The sequence below is a fragment of the Stigmatopora nigra genome, unplaced genomic scaffold, assembly GCF_051989575.1.
Source record: "Stigmatopora nigra isolate UIUO_SnigA unplaced genomic scaffold, RoL_Snig_1.1 HiC_scaffold_41, whole genome shotgun sequence".
In the NCBI taxonomy this organism is placed as follows: domain Eukaryota; kingdom Metazoa; phylum Chordata; class Actinopteri; order Syngnathiformes; family Syngnathidae; genus Stigmatopora; species Stigmatopora nigra.
This window is the reverse complement of record NW_027551620.1, coordinates 143,757-160,000: the sequence shown is the minus strand read 5'-3', so window position 1 is coordinate 160,000 and position 16,244 is coordinate 143,757.

The window sequence follows — 16,244 nt, the reverse complement described above, 5'->3', positions numbered from 1 at the left end:
CCATGCTGGTTCTCTTGAGCTCCAGGCTGGTTCTTATTTTCCTCCATGCTGGAGGATGATGACCTCCAGGCTGGTTCTTATTTTCCTCCATGCTGGTTCTTTCTCGACCTCCAGGCTGGTTCTTATTTTCCTCCAGGCTGGTTCTTATTTTCCTCCAGGCTGGTTCTTATTTTCCTCCATGCTGGTTCTTTCTCGACCTCCAGGCTGGTTCTTATTTTCCTCCATGCTGGTTCTTTCTCGACCTCCAGGCTGGTTCTTATTTTCCTCCATGCTGGATCTTTTTTTCACCCTGGTTTTCTTTTTCCCCACCTCCATGGAATAAAGCGTTTTTCATCCAAGTGTGGAGCTCATTACCTCCAGAGTGTGACCGCTGCGTGGTGGTCCCCTCTCTGGAGGTTATGAGCTCCACACTTGGATGAAAAACGCTTTTTTATTTCGACATTTTTCCATTTTACTTTTTTATACCATATCTTCCATGCTGGTTCTTATTTTCCCTGGTTCTTTTTTCTTCTTCCATGGAATAAAGCGTTTTTCATCCAAGTGTGGAGCTCATTACCTCCAGAGTGGGGCCACTGTATGGTGGTCTGCTCTCTGGAGGTGATGAGCTCCATACTTGGATGAAAAACGCTTTTTTATTTCGAATTTTTTCCATTTCATTTATATATCTGTTTATTTAATTCCCTCATTGCTGGTACTAATTTCTTCCATGCTGGTTTCTTTTTTCCCCTGGTTCTTTTTTTTTCCCTGGTACTAATATCTTCCATGATAAATAGCGTTTTTCATCCAAGTATTGAGTTCATTCCTCCAGAGATGGGTCACTTTATTGTGCTTGCCCGTTCTGGATGTAATGTGCTCCACACTTGGATGAAAAACGCTTTTTTATTTCGATTTTTTTCCATTTTACTTGTTTATTTTATCAATTTTATTCAAGTGTAGTGTCATCTCCACATGCCCCCCGGGGAAAAAGCACTCTCAGGGGCGAAATACATTAAAAAAACAGCCATACAACAGTATTTTTATCAAAACAACAGGAGCTGGAGCTCTCCAGCTGCCTGTGGAGCTCTCCGTGGTGCTGGTGCGCTCTCCAATGTGCTGGGGCGCTCTCCAATATGCTGCGGCGCTCTCCAGTGTGCAGGGGGGTCTCTCCAGAGAATAAAGAAAGCGGAGGGCTTGATCTATTTGGATATGGTTATTTTAAATGATTGTATGCTTGAGTTTTTGACTGTCTCTCAAATAGATTGCAGTACTTAAATGTGTCCGCAAGACGGCGAAAATGAGCACATTTCAGGTTGTAACACATAGGGAAAATGTGCTTATTTTTGTTATTCTTTTTATTCTCCAGCTTCCCTCCCCGTGGAAAATGCACTCCATAACATAAACCCCTAACCCCTAACAATAACACTAACCCCTCACATAAACCCTAACCCCTCGCATAAACCCTAAAAATAACCCTAACCCCTCGCATAAACCCTAACAATAACACTAACCCCTCACATAAACCCTAACCCCTCGCATAAACCCTAAAAATAACACTAACCCCTCGCATAAACCCTAAAAACAACACTAACCCCTCGCATAAACCCTAACAATAACACTAACCCCTCGCATAAACCCTAACAATAACACTAACCCCTCACATAAACCCTAACCCCTCACATAAACCCTAACAATAACACTAACCCCTCGCATAAACCCTAACAATAACACTAACCCCTCACATAAACCCTAACCCCTCACATAAACCCTAACAATAACACTAACCCCTCGCATAAACCCTAACAATAACACTAACCCCTCACATAAACCCTAACCCCTCACATAAACCCTAACAATAACACTAACCCCTCGCATAAACCCTAACAATAACACTAACCCCTCACATAAACCCTAACCCCTCACATAAACCCTAACAATAACACTAACCCCTCGCATAAACCCTAACAATAACACTAACCCCTCACATAAACCCTAACCCCTCACATAAACCCTAACAATAACACTAACCCCTCGCATAAACCCTAACAATAACACTAACCCCTCACATAAACCCTAACCCCTCACATAAACCCTAACAATAACACTAACCCCTCACATAAACCCTAACCCCTCACATAAACCCTAACAATAACACTAACCCCCAACAAAAACCCTAACCCCTCACATAAACCCTAACCCCTAACAAAAACCCTAACATAAACCCTAACCCCTAACAATAACACTAACCCCTTACATAAACCCTAACCCCTAACAAAAACCCTAACATAAACCCTAACCCCTAACAATAACACTAACCCCTCACATAAACCCTAACCCCTAAAAAAAACCCTAACATAAACCCTAACCCCTAACAATAACACTAACCCCTCACATAAACCCTAACCCCTCACATAAACCCTAACAATAACACTAACCCCTCACATAAACCCTAACAATAACACTTACCCCTCACATAAACCCTAATAATAACACTAACCCCTCACATAAACCCTAACAATAACACTAACCCCTCACATAAACCCTAACCCCTCACATAAACCCTAACCCCTAACAAAAACCCTAACAATAACACTAACCCCTAACATAAACACTAACCCCTAACATAAACACTAACCCCTCACATAAACCCTAACCCCTAACAAAAACCCTAACAATAACACTAACCCCTAACATAAACACTAACCCCTAACATAAACACTAACCCCTAACATAAACCCTAACCCCTAACAAAAACCCTAACCCCAACCATACCCCTAACCATAACCCTAACCCTAACCCCAACCGTAACCCTAACCATAACCCCAAACATACCCCTAACCCTAACCCCAACCCTAACCCCAAACATACCCCTAACCCTAACCCCAAACATACCCCTAACCCCAACCCTAACCCCAAACATACCCCTAACCCCAAACATACCCCTAACCATAACCCCAACCCCAAACATACCCCTAACCCCAAACATACCCCTAACCCTAACCCCAACCCCAACCCTAACCCCAAACATACCCCTAACCCTAACCCCAACCCTAACCCCAACCCCAACCCTAACCCTAACCCCAACCCTAACCCCAAACATACCCCTAACCCCAAACATACCCCTAACCCTAACCCCAACCCCAACCCTAACCCCAAACATACCCCTAACCCTAACCCCAACCCTAACCCCAACCCCAACCCTAACCCTAACCCCAACCCTAACCCCAAACATACCCCTAACCCCAACCCTAACCCCAACCCCAACCCTAACCCCAAACATACCCCTAACCCCAAACCTAACCCCAAACATACCCCTAACCCCAACCCTAACCCCAAACATACCCCTAACCCTAACCCCAACCCTAACCCTAACCCCAACCCTAACCCCAAACATACCCCTAACCCCAACCCTAACCCCAACCCCAACCCTAACCCCAAACATACCCCTAACCCCAACCCTAACCCCAAACATACCCCTAACCCTAACCCCAACCCTAACCCCAACCCCAACCCTAACCCCAACCCCAACCCTAACCCCAAACATACCCCCAACCCTAACCCCAAACATACCCCTAACCGTAACCCCAACCATAACCCTAACCATAACCCCAACCATACCCCTAACCCTAACCCTAACCCAAACCCTAACCCTACCCCTAACCTTTGACCTTTGACCTTTGACCTTTGACCTTTGACCTTTGACCTTTGACCTTTGACCTTTGACCTTAACCATAACCATAACCATAACCATAACCCAAACCAAAACCCAAACCTAAACCACAACCATAACCATAACCACAACCACAACCCTAACCATAACCCTAACCAAAACCCTACCCCTAACCTTTGACCTTTGACCTTTGACCTTTGACCTAAGGAGGTCAAAGGTCAAAGGTCAGGGGTTGGGGTTATGGTTAGGGGTTATTGTTAGGGGTTTTGGTTATTGTTAGGGGTTGGGTTATTGTTAGGGGTTACTGTTAGGGGTTTTGGTTATTGTTAGGGGTTGCTGTTAGGGTTTGGGTTAATGTTAGGGGTTATGGTTATTGTTAGGGGTTACTGTTAGGGTTTGGGGTTATTGTTAGGGGTTGGTGTTATTGTTAGGGTTTGGGTTATTGTTAGGGGTTACTGTTAGGGGTTAGTGTTGTTGTTAGGGGTTTTGGTTATTGTTAGGGGTTACTGTTGGGGTTTGGGGTTATTGTTAGGGGTTTTGGTTATTGTTAGGGGTTACTGTTAGGGGTTAGTGTTATTGTTAGGGGTTTTGGTTATTGTTAGGGGTTATTGTTAGGGTTTTGGGTTATTGTTAGGGTTTTGGTCATTGTTAGGGGTTATTGTTAGGGTTTTGGTTATTGTTAGGGGTTATTGTTAGGGTTTTGGGTTATTGTTAGGGTTTTGGTCATTGTTAGGGGTTATTGTTAGGGTTTGGGGTTATTGTTAGGGGTTTTGGTTATTGTTAGGGGTTATTGTTATTGTTAGGGGTTATTGTTATTGTTAGGGGTTACTGTTAGGGGTTGTGGTTATTGTTAGGGGTTACTGTTAAGGGTTTTGGTTATTGTTAGGGTTTGGGGTTATTGTTAGGGTTTTTGGTTATTGTTTGGGGTTACTGTTAGTGGTTTTGGTTAATGTTAGGGGTTAATGTTAGGGGTTATGGTTATTGTTAGGGGTTTTGGTTATTGTTAGGGGTTACTGTTAGGGGTTTTGGTTATTGTTAGGGTTAGTGTTATTGTTAGGGTTTTGGTTATTTTTAGGGGTTATTGTTAGGGGTTTGGGTTATTGTTAGGGGTTACTGTTAGGGGTTGTGGTTATTGTTAGGGTTTTGGTTATTGTTAGGGGTTACTGTTAGTGGTTTTGGTTAATGTTAGGGGTTAATGTTAGGGGTTATGGTTATTGTTAGGGGTTTTGGTTATTGTTAGGGGTTACTGTTATTGTTAGGGGTTACTGTTTGGGTTTGGGGTTATTGTTAGGGGTTAGTGTTATTGTTAGGGTTATTGTTATTGTTAGGGGTTTTGGTTAATGTTAGGGGTTACTGTTAGGGGTTGTGGTTATTGTTAGGGGTTACTGTTAGAGGTTTTGGTTATTGTTAGGGGTTATGGTTATTGTTAGGGGTTACTGTTAGGGGTTTTGGTTATTGTTAGGGGTTACTGTTAGGGGTTTTGGTTATTGTTAGGGGTTACTGTTAGGGGTTTTTGTTATTGTTGGGGTTATTGTTAGGGGTTTTTGTTATTGTTGGGGTTATTGTTAGGGGTTTTGGTTATTGTTAGGGGTTGGGGTTATTGTTAGGGGTTGTGGTTATTGTTAGGGTTTTGGTTATTGTTAGGGGTTACTGTTAGGGGTTGTGGTTATTGTTAGGGGTTACTGTTAGGGGTTAGTGTTATTGTTAGGGTTTTGGTTATTGTTAGGGGTTACTGTTAGGGGTTTTGGTTATTGTTAGGGTTAGTGTTATTGTTAGGGTTTTGGTTATTGTTAGGGGTTATTGTTAGGGGTTTTGGTTATTGTTAGGGGTTATTGTTATTGTTAGGGGTTATTGTTATTGTTAGGGGTTACTGTTAGGGGTTGTGGTTATTGTTAGGGGTTACTGTTAGGGGTTGTGGTTATTGTTAGGGGTTACTGTTAGGGGTTTTGGTTATTGTTAGGGTTAGTGTTATTGTTAGGGTTTTGGTTATTGTTAGGGGTTATTGTTAGGGGTTTTGGTTATTGTTAGGGGTTATTGTTATTGTTAGGGGTTATTGTTATTGTTAGGGGTTACTGTTAGGGGTTAGTGTTATTGTTAGGGTTTTGGTTATTGTTAGGGGTTACTGTTAGGGGTTGTGGTTATTGTTAGGGGTTACTGTTAGGGTTTGGGGTTATTGTTAGGGGTTATTGTTATTGTTAGGGGTTATTGTTATTGTTAGGGGTTACTGTTAGGGGTTTTGGTTACTGTTAGGGTTTTGGTTACTGTTAGGGGTTACTGTTAGGGGTTACTGTTATTGTTAGGGGTTATGGTTATTGTTAGGGGTTTTGGTTATTGTTAGGGGTTGGGTTATTGTTAGGGGTTACTGTTAGGGGTTTTGGTTATTGTTAGGGGTTGCTGTTAGGGTTTGGGTTAATGTTAGGGGTTATGGTTATTGTTAGGGGTTACTGTTAGGGTTTGGGGTTATTGTTAGGGGTTGGTGTTATTGTTAGGGTTTGGGTTATTGTTAGGGGTTACTGTTAGGGGTTAGTGTTGTTGTTAGGGGTTTTGGTTATTGTTAGGGGTTACTGTTGGGGTTTGGGGTTATTGTTAGGGGTTTTGGTTATTGTTAGGGGTTACTGTTAGGGGTTAGTGTTATTGTTAGGGGTTTTGGTTATTGTTAGGGGTTATTGTTAGGGTTTTGGGTTATTGTTAGGGTTTTGGTCATTGTTAGGGGTTATTGTTAGGGTTTTGGTTATTGTTAGGGGTTATTGTTAGGGTTTGGGGTTATTGTTAGGGTTTTGGTTATTGTTAGGGGTTATTGTTAGGGTTTGGGGTTATTGTTAGGGGTTTTGGTTATTGTTAGGGGTTATTGTTATTGTTAGGGGTTATTGTTATTGTTAGGGGTTACTGTTAGGGGTTGTGGTTATTGTTAGGGGTTACTGTTAGGGGTTGTGGTTATTGTTAGGGGTTACTGTTAGGGGTTTTGGTTATTGTTAGGGTTTTGGTTATTGTTAGGGGTTATTGTTAGGGTTTGGGGTTATTGTTATGGGTTTTGGTTATTGTTAGGGGTTATTGTTAGGGGTTTTGGTTATTGTTAGGGGTTACTGTTAGGGGTTAGTGTTGTTGTTAGGGGTTACTGTTAGGGGTTAGTGTTATTGTTAGGGGTTACTGTTAGGGGTTTTGGTTACTGTTAGGGGTTACTGTAAGGGGTTTTGGTTATTGTTAGGGGTTTTGGTTACTGTTAGGGGTTATTGTTAGGGTTTGGGGTTATTGTTAGGGGTTTTGGTTATTGTTAGGGGTTATTGTTATTGTTAGGGGTTACTGTTAGGGGTTTTGGTTACTGTTAGGGTTTTGGTTACTGTTAGGGGTTACTGTTAGGGGTTTTGGTTATTGTTAGGGGTTTTGGTTACTGTTAGGGGTTATTGTTAGGGTTTGGGGTTATTGTTAGGGGTTTTGGTTATTGTTAGGGGTTATTGTTATTGTTAGGGGTTACTGTTAGGGGTTTTGGTTACTGTTAGGGTTTTGGTTACTGTTAGGGGTTACTGTTAGGGGTTTTGGTTATTGTTAGGGGTTACTGTTATTGTTAGGGGTTATGGTTATTGTTAGGGGTTTTGGTTAATGTTAGGGGTTACTGTTAGGGGTTATGGTTATTGTTAGGGGTTGGGGATATTGTTAGGGGTTGGGGTTATTGTTAGGGGTTGGTACAGTAGACAGTAATATTTGTCATTACAATAGTGATTATAATAGATCTGGTTCGTTTCTGGAAGGTTATTTTACCTATGTATGTGGTCATATCTCTGGTTGGATGTATTTTCTATCATTTTGTGTCAAAAATTATCATCCTGGCTTGTTCTGGGGCTATATCTGACCATAACTACTGTCTAAAACAAGCATATTTAATAATAGAAAGCCCTTAAAACCATTAAAATGTATTAAATTAACGACTAAAATGTATTTAAATGATGAAATATAATGACTCGAGTTTAATTTAATCTATTCTGTATTTTTAAACACTTTAAATGAGCCCAGGGAACGTATTTTAGCCATAAAAAGGGTTTATTTTAACAATTGTAATGACAAAAAGTGTCCACAGGAGGGCATCTTTTCTCCCTTTTCCATACTTGTAATGACAAAAAGTGTCCACAGGAGGGCATCTTTTCTCCCTTTTCCAAAACAGCGTCTCTCGTCCATTTCTTACGGTACTGTATAAAAAAACTGGTTAAAAACGGTTCTCTTGGGTCAATTAAGACGGGGTAAAGTGCCTAAATATTTGCTGGGACTATATATCTTCTTTTTTTATCAAAAGAATCATTTTTGAATGTATATCCAGCCGGGAAATGCTTTTGGTACGAGTAAAAATGGATGACTGAATTGTAGTTGCCTTTATTAAATACAGTCCATTTCGGTTCTGAAGGGTTATTTTCAGTTGGGATTTTTTTCTAAATATAAAAGGGTGTATTATTGACAAATTGGTGAAAAAATTAACTTCCAGGGACATTCTGTTGATTTTTTATCACTATAAATAGTAGCCTAAATCATGCCTATTTTCGCTAAAATGATGCATGCATTATAATAAGGTCCAGTCGGTTCTAGTTGTTGTTTTTAACTGGGAATTGTGTCAAATGTGTAAAGGGATGTATTATACTTGTGCTGTGTAAAAATAAAGATTTAATAATGTTCTTGGACTATTTTATACCATAAATAGTGTCATAAACACTGGCACTTGATATAGCATATTGCCTTGTATTAAAAACGGTCCATTTTGGTTCTGGAAGGTTATTTAGATTCAGGACTTTGTCTTATCTCTGGGTGGATGTATTAATGAATGATTTGTGAAGAAATAAACTTTTAGGGACGTTCTGGGACTATTTTTTTACCATAAATAGTGTACAAAAACATGCTTATTTGCGATAAAATGTTGCATGTATTTGAACCAGGTCCAGTTGGTTTTGGTTGATGGTTTGACATGTGGATGGTGTCCATTGAATAAAGGAATGTGTTTTTGATTAAATGGTGTAAAATTTATCATCCAGTGATGTTCTGGAGTTTTAATATTCTATAATCAATGACCTCCATTTGGGTACTGTGTTTTTGCATGGTGGTTGCATTATAACCGGTCCATTTCGGTTCTGGAGTGTTTTTTTAACTGGAATTTTTTTTCCTTGTATTTGGCAATGTATTTTGCTTATTCTATGAAAAAATGAACATCCAGGATGGTTCTGATGCTATTTGACACTATAATAAATGTCCAAAACATACTAATTTGCGATAAAAATACGGGTGTCATTATAACCGGTCCATTTCGGTTCTGGTGGGTGTATATGCCCAAAGTCTTTGTCCATTCATGAAAATGATGTATTTTTGACAATTCTGTTTAAAAATTATCATCCAAACATGTTCTGGAGCTTTGTAATATCATAATCAATGACCTCTAATTTATTACTTTTTTCTGCACATTTTTTTGTATTAGAACCGAGCCTTCTCGGTTCTGGTTTGTGTTATTAATCAGAACTTTTTATATGTTGTTGCTGGATGTATTGTAATCATTCTGTGAAAAAATCAACATCCAGGATGGTTCTGGGGCTATTTGGCACCATAATAAATGTCCAAAACATGCTAATTTGCGATAAAATTATGGGTTGTGTTATAACCGGTCCATTTCGGTTCTGGTGGGTGTATTTGGCCAAAATCTTTTTTCATTTATAATGGTAACGTGTTTTTGACAATTCTGTATAAAATTTATCATCCAGGGATGTTTTGAAGCTTTGTAATATCATATTCAAAGATGTCTAATTCTTAACTTTATTTTGCACGTTTTTTGTATTAGAACTGAGCCCACTCGGTTCTGGTTGGTGCTGTTAACCAGGGGTTTTTACATCATGTATATGAATGTGTTTTTATCATTCTGTGAAAAAATCAACATCCAGGATGGTTCTGATGCTATTTGGCACTATAATAAATGTCAAAAACATGCTAATTTGCGATAAAAATAAGGGTTGCATTATAACCGGTCCATTTCGGTTCTGGTGGGTGTATTTGCCTAAAACTTGTGTCTTTTGATGACATGGATGTCTTTTCGACTAAGATGTGTAAAAATTATCACTCAGTGATGTTTTAAAGCTGTGTTATACCATAATCAATGAACTCAGTTTTCACAATTTATTTTGCAATTTTTTGGTATTAGAACCGAGCCAACTCGGTTCTGGTTGGTGCTGTTAACCAGGGGTTTTTACTGCATGTAGATAAATGTGTTCTTATAATTCTGTGTAAAAATCAAGATCCAATATTGTTTTGGGGCTATTTGGCATCATAATAAGTGTCCAAAACATCCAAATTTGCGATAAAATCAATGCCTGTATTAGAACCGGTCCATTTCGGTTCTGGTGAGTGTATTTGCCTAAAACTTGTGTCTTTTGATGACATGGATGTCTTTTCGACTAAGATGTGTAAAAATTATCACTCAGTGATGTTTTAAAGCTGTGTTATACCATAATCAATGAACTCAGTTTTCACAATTTATTTTGCAATTTTTTGGTATTAGAACCGAGCCAACTCGGTTCTGGTTGGTGCTGTTAACCAGGGGTTTTTACTGCATGTAGATAAATGTGTTCTTATAATTCTGTGTAAAAATCAAGATCCAATATTGTTTTGGGGCTATTTGGCATCATAATAAGTGTCCAAAACATCCAAATTTGCGATAAAATCAATGCCTGTATTAGAACCGGTCCATTTCGGTTCTGGTGAGTGTATTTGCCTAAAACTTGTGTCTTTTGATGACATGGATGTCTTTTCGACTAAGATGTGTAAAAATTATCACTCAGTGATGTTTTAAAGCTGTGTTATACCATAATCAATGAACTCAGTTTTCACAATTTATTTTGCAATTTTTTGGTATTAGAACCGAGCCAACTCGGTTCTGGTTGGTGCTGTTAACCAGGGGTTTTTACTGCATGTAGATAAATGTGTTCTTATAATTCTGTGTAAAAATCAAGATCCAATATTGTTTTGGGGCTATTTGGCATCATAATAAGTGTCCAAAACATCCAAATTTGCGATAAAATCAATGCCTGTATTAGAACCGGTCCATTTCGGTTCTGGTGAGTGTATTTGCCTAAAACTTGTGTCTTTTGATGACATGGATGTCTTTTCGACTAAGATGTGTAAAAATTATCACTCAGTGATGTTTTAAAGCTGTGTTATACCATAATCAATGAACTCAGTTTTCACAATTTATTTTGCAATTTTTTGGTATTAGAACCGAGCCAACTCGGTTCTGGTTGGTGCTGTTAACCAGGGGTTTTTACTGCATGTAGATAAATGTGTTCTTATAATTCTGTGTAAAAATCAAGATCCAATATTGTTTTGGGGCTATTTGGCATCATAATAAGTGTCCAAAACATCCAAATTTGCGATAAAATCAATGCCTGTATTAGAACCGGTCCATTTCGGTTCTGGTGAGTGTATTTGCCTAAAACTTGTGTCTTTTGATGACATGGATGTCTTTATGACTGAGATGTGTAAAAATTATCACTTAATGATGTTGTAAAGCTTTGTTATACCATAATCAAGGAACTCAGTTTTTGCAATTTATTTTGCAAGTTTTTTGTATTAGAACCAAGCTTACTCGGTTCTGGTTGGTGCTATTAACCAGATTTTTTTAGAATATGTGAGTAAATGTATTAGCAACATTCTGTGAAAAAATCAATATCCAGTATGGTTTTGGGGCTATTTTATACTATAATAAATGTCAAAAACATGCTAATTTGCGATAAAAATAAGGGTGTCATTATAACCGGTCCATTTCGGTTCTGGTGTGTGTATTTGCCTGGAACTTGTATCTATTAATGACATTGATGTCTTTTTGACTAATATGTGTAAAAATTATCACCCAGTAATGTTCTGGAGCTTTGTTATACCATAATCAATGAACTCATTTTTCGCATTTTATTTTGCAAGTTTTTTGTACTAGAACCGAGATTTCTCGGTTCTGGTTGATGCTATTAACGAGAATTTTTTAGATAATGTGAGTTCATGTATAAGCAACATTCTGTGAAAAAATTAACATCCAAGATGGTCCTGGGGCAATTTGCCACTATAAATTATGTTCAAAACATGCAAATTTGCGATAAAATCAATGCCTGTATTAGAACCGGTCCATTTCGGTTCTGGTTAGTGTATTGACCCAGGATCGGTTTCCAATGATAATGTGAATGTGTTTTCTAATGTTATTTAAAATTTTGTCATTCAGATATGTTCTGGGGCTTTGTAATATCATATTAAATGACGTCTATTTTTTTACTTTATTTTGCAATTTTTTTGTATTAGAACCGAGCTTACTCGGTTCTGGTTGGTGCTGTTAACCAGGCGTTTTTACCCAATGTAGATGAAAGTGTTTTTATCATTCTTTGTAAAAATGAAGATCCAAGATGGTTCTGGGGCAATTTTATGTTAGAAAATGTGTCCAAAACATGCTAATTTGCGATAAAATCATTGCCTGTATTATAACCGGTCCATTTCGGTTCTGGTAGGTGTATTTACTCAGGATTTGTGTCCAATGATGAAATGGATCTATTATTGACAATTCTATATAAAATTCATCATCCAGGGATGTTCAGGGCCTTTGTAATGTCCAAATCAATGACCTCTAATTGTGTACTTTATTTTTGCATGTTTGTTGTATTAGAACCGGTCCATGTCGGTTCTGGAAATTGCTATAAACCAGAAATTTTACCCACTTATAGGTAGATGTATTATGATCATTCTGTGAAAAAATAAACTTCCAGGGACATTCTGGGGCTATTTGCCATCACAAATAGTGTCAAAAATTGTATATTTGCGATAAAAATAGTGCTTGTATTAGAACGGGTCCATTTCGGTTCTGGTTGGTGTATTTACTCAAAACTTGTTTCTAATGATGATGGGAATGTATGATTGACTATTCTGTATAAAAATTATCATCCAGACATGTTCTGAAACTTTGTTATACTATAATGAATGACCTCTATTTCAGCACTATATCTTGCACATTTTCATGTATTAGAACTGGTCCATATCGGTTCTGAATGATGTTATAAACCAGAATTATTGTCTATTATGTGTGTGTATGTATTTACATTATTCTGTGTAAAAATAATCATCCTGGCATGTTCTGGGACAATTTGCCACCATAAAAAGTGTCAAAAACATGTCTATTTGTGTTAAAAATAGTGCCCTTTATTTGAACTAGGCCCATTTGGTTCTGGTGGGTTTATTTAGTTATAAATGGTGTTCAATGATGATAAGGATGTATTTTTAACTATTCTGTATAAAAATTATCATCCAGGCATATTCTGAAGCCTTGTTATACCATAAAGTATGACCTCTATATGACTACTTTATTTGACATGCTGGTTGTATTAGAAGTCGGTCATATAAGTTCTGGATAGTCATTTTAACTAAGAATGTTGTCAAATCACTACGTGTATGTATTTCTAACTAAATAGTGTCAAAAAATATTCATCCAGGGACATTCTGGGGCTATTTCATACATTAAATAGTGTACAAAACATGTATATTGCCTACATTAAAATCAGTCCAATTTGGTTCTGGATGAATATTTTAACTATTTATGTGGTATTATTCATTTGTGCATGTATTTATGACTAACTTGTAAAAAATAAAGATCCAGGATGATTCTGGGGCTGTTTTATCCTATAAATAGTGTTCAAAACATGCCTCAATGCAATAAACACATTGACAGTGTTAAAATAAGTCCATTTTGGTTCTGGTTGTTATTTTTACACATGAATGTAATCTAATATCATGGGAGACGTATTTATGACTAAATAGTGTAAAAATTATCATCCAGTGACATTCTGGGCCTATTTTATACAAGAAATAGTGTGTCAAATGGTGTTATTATTAGTAGTGATGAATACAACCATAAATAGGAGGCTTATTTTTTTCCTGAATGTCCTATAGACTCCAAATTTGTTTTTAAAATAAGAGGACATTAATTAGAATAGATTGAGTGCAAAAAAACCAAATCGCTAGGTCCAGGGGTTGCATAAAACGTCCAAAAGTTCGATACCTTACGGCGTGTAATGACAAAAAGTGTCCACAGGAGGGCATCTTTTTCCCTTTTCCCAACAGCGTCCAATGCGTACTGTAGTGTATAAAAACGGGTTGGAAACGGTTCTGGTGGGTCAATTTACACGGGGAAAAGTGCCTGAATATTTGCTGAGTCTATATTACATCTTTTTATATCAAAATAACCGGTTAAAAGTTAATATTTAGCTCGGAAAAGCTTTTGATACCATAAAAATTGTACAAAACATGCATATAACCTGTAATAAAATGGGTCCAATTTGGTTTTTGAGGATCATTTCAAGTGGGAATGTGTTAAATTTACTTGGTGGATGTATTTCTTACTAATTTGTGTAAAAATAATCATCCAGGGATATTCTGGGGCTATTTTATACCATAAATAGTGTACAAAACATGTATATTGCCTACAATAAAATCAGTCCAATTTAGTTCTGGATGAGTATTTTACCTATTTATGTGGTCTTATTCATTTGTGCATGTATTTATGACTAACTTGTGAAAAAATAAAGATGCATGATGATTCTGGGGCTATTTTATCCTATAAATAGTGTTCAAAACATGCCTCAATTCAATAAACACATTGACAGTGTTAAAATAAGTCCATTTTGGTTCTGGTATTTAGTTTTACACATTAATGTAGTCTAATATCATGGGAGACATATTTATGACTAAATAGTGTAAAAATTATCATCCAGTGACATTCTGGGCCTATTTTATACAATAAATAGTGTGTCAAATGGTGTTATTATTAGTAGTGATAAATACAACCATAAATAGTAGTCTTACTTTTCCCCTGAATGTCCTATAGACTCCAAATTTATTTCTAAAATAAGAGGACATTAATTAGAATAGATTGAGTCCAAAAAAACCGAATCGCTAGGTCCAGGGGCTGCTTAAAACGTCCAAAAGTTCGATACCTTACGGCGTGTAATGACAAAAAGTGTCCACAGGAGGGCATCTTTTTCCCTTTTCCAAACAGCGTCAATCGTCCAAAACTTACGGTAGTGTATAAAAACGGGTCCAAAACGGTTCTGATGGGTCAATTTACACGGGGAAAAGTGCCTGAATATTTCCTAGGTCTATATTACATCTTTTTATATCAAAATAACAAGTTCTGTTTAGATATTCAGCCAGGAAATACCTTTGGTACGAGGAAAATTTGATGACTGAATTGTAGTTGCCTGTATTAAAACCGGTCCATTTCGGTTTTGGGTGGTTATTTTGATTTAGGATTTTTTTCTATATTTAGGTAGATGTTTTGTTGACAGATTGGTGAAAAATTAAACTTCCAGGGACATTCTGGTGATTTTTACCACCATAAATAGTATCATAAATCATGGCTATTTGCGATAAAATTGTGCATGCATTATAATAAGGTTCAGTCGGTTCTGGTTGGTTCTATTAACCAGGAATTGTTTTAAATGTGTAAAGGGATGTGTTTAGCTTATTCTGTGTAAAAATAAAGATCCAGTAATGTTCTGGGACTAATTTATATCATAAAAAGTGTCATAAACATGGGCACTTGATATAGTATAGTGCCTGTATTAAAAACGGTCCATTTTTGGTTCTGGAGTGTTATTTTGATTTGGGATTTTATTTTATCTCTGTGTGGATGTAATAATGACTGATTTGTGTAAAAATAATCATCCAGGGATGTTCTGGGACTAATTTTTAATATAAATAGTGTCAAAAACATGCTTATTTGCGATAAAATGTTGCCTTTAATTAAACAAGGCCCAGTTGGTTCTGGTTGATAGTTTGACCTGGAAATGATGTCCAAATGATGATAAGAATGTCTTATTGACTAAATGGTTTCAAAATTATCATCTTAACATGTTCTGGACCTTAATTATACCATAATCAATGACCTCCATTTGGGTAATGTGTTTTTGCATGGATGTTGTATTAAAACCGAGCCCACTCGGTTTTGGTTAATCTAATTAACCAGAATTTTTGATATTGTGTAGACTAATCTATTTTGCGTATTCTGTGAAAAAAATTATGATCCAGGATGCTTTTGGGGCTATTTGCCAACATAAAATGTGTTCAAAACATGCTAATTTGCGATAAAAATAAGGGTTGCATTATAACCGGTCCAATTCGGTTTTGGTGGGTTTATTTTCCTGAAACTTGTGTTAAATTAAATGGTAATGTCTTTTTGAATAATATGTGTGAAATTTATCATCCTGTGATGTTTTGGAGCTTAGTTATACCATAATCAATGACCTCAATTTTTGCATTTCATTTTGCAAATTTTTTTGTATTAGAACCGAGCCCACTCGGTTCTGGTTAGTGCTGTTATCCAGGGGTTTTTACTACATGTAGATACATGTGTTTTGATCATTCTGTGTAAAAATCAAGATCCAGGATTGTTTTAGGGCTATTTGACATCATATTAAGTGTCCAAAACATGCTAATTTGCGAAAAAAATTATGGTTGCATTATAACCGGTCCATTTCGGTTCTGGTGGGGGTATTTGCATGAAACTTGTGTCCAATGATGATAACAATGTATTTTCTAATATAATTCAAAG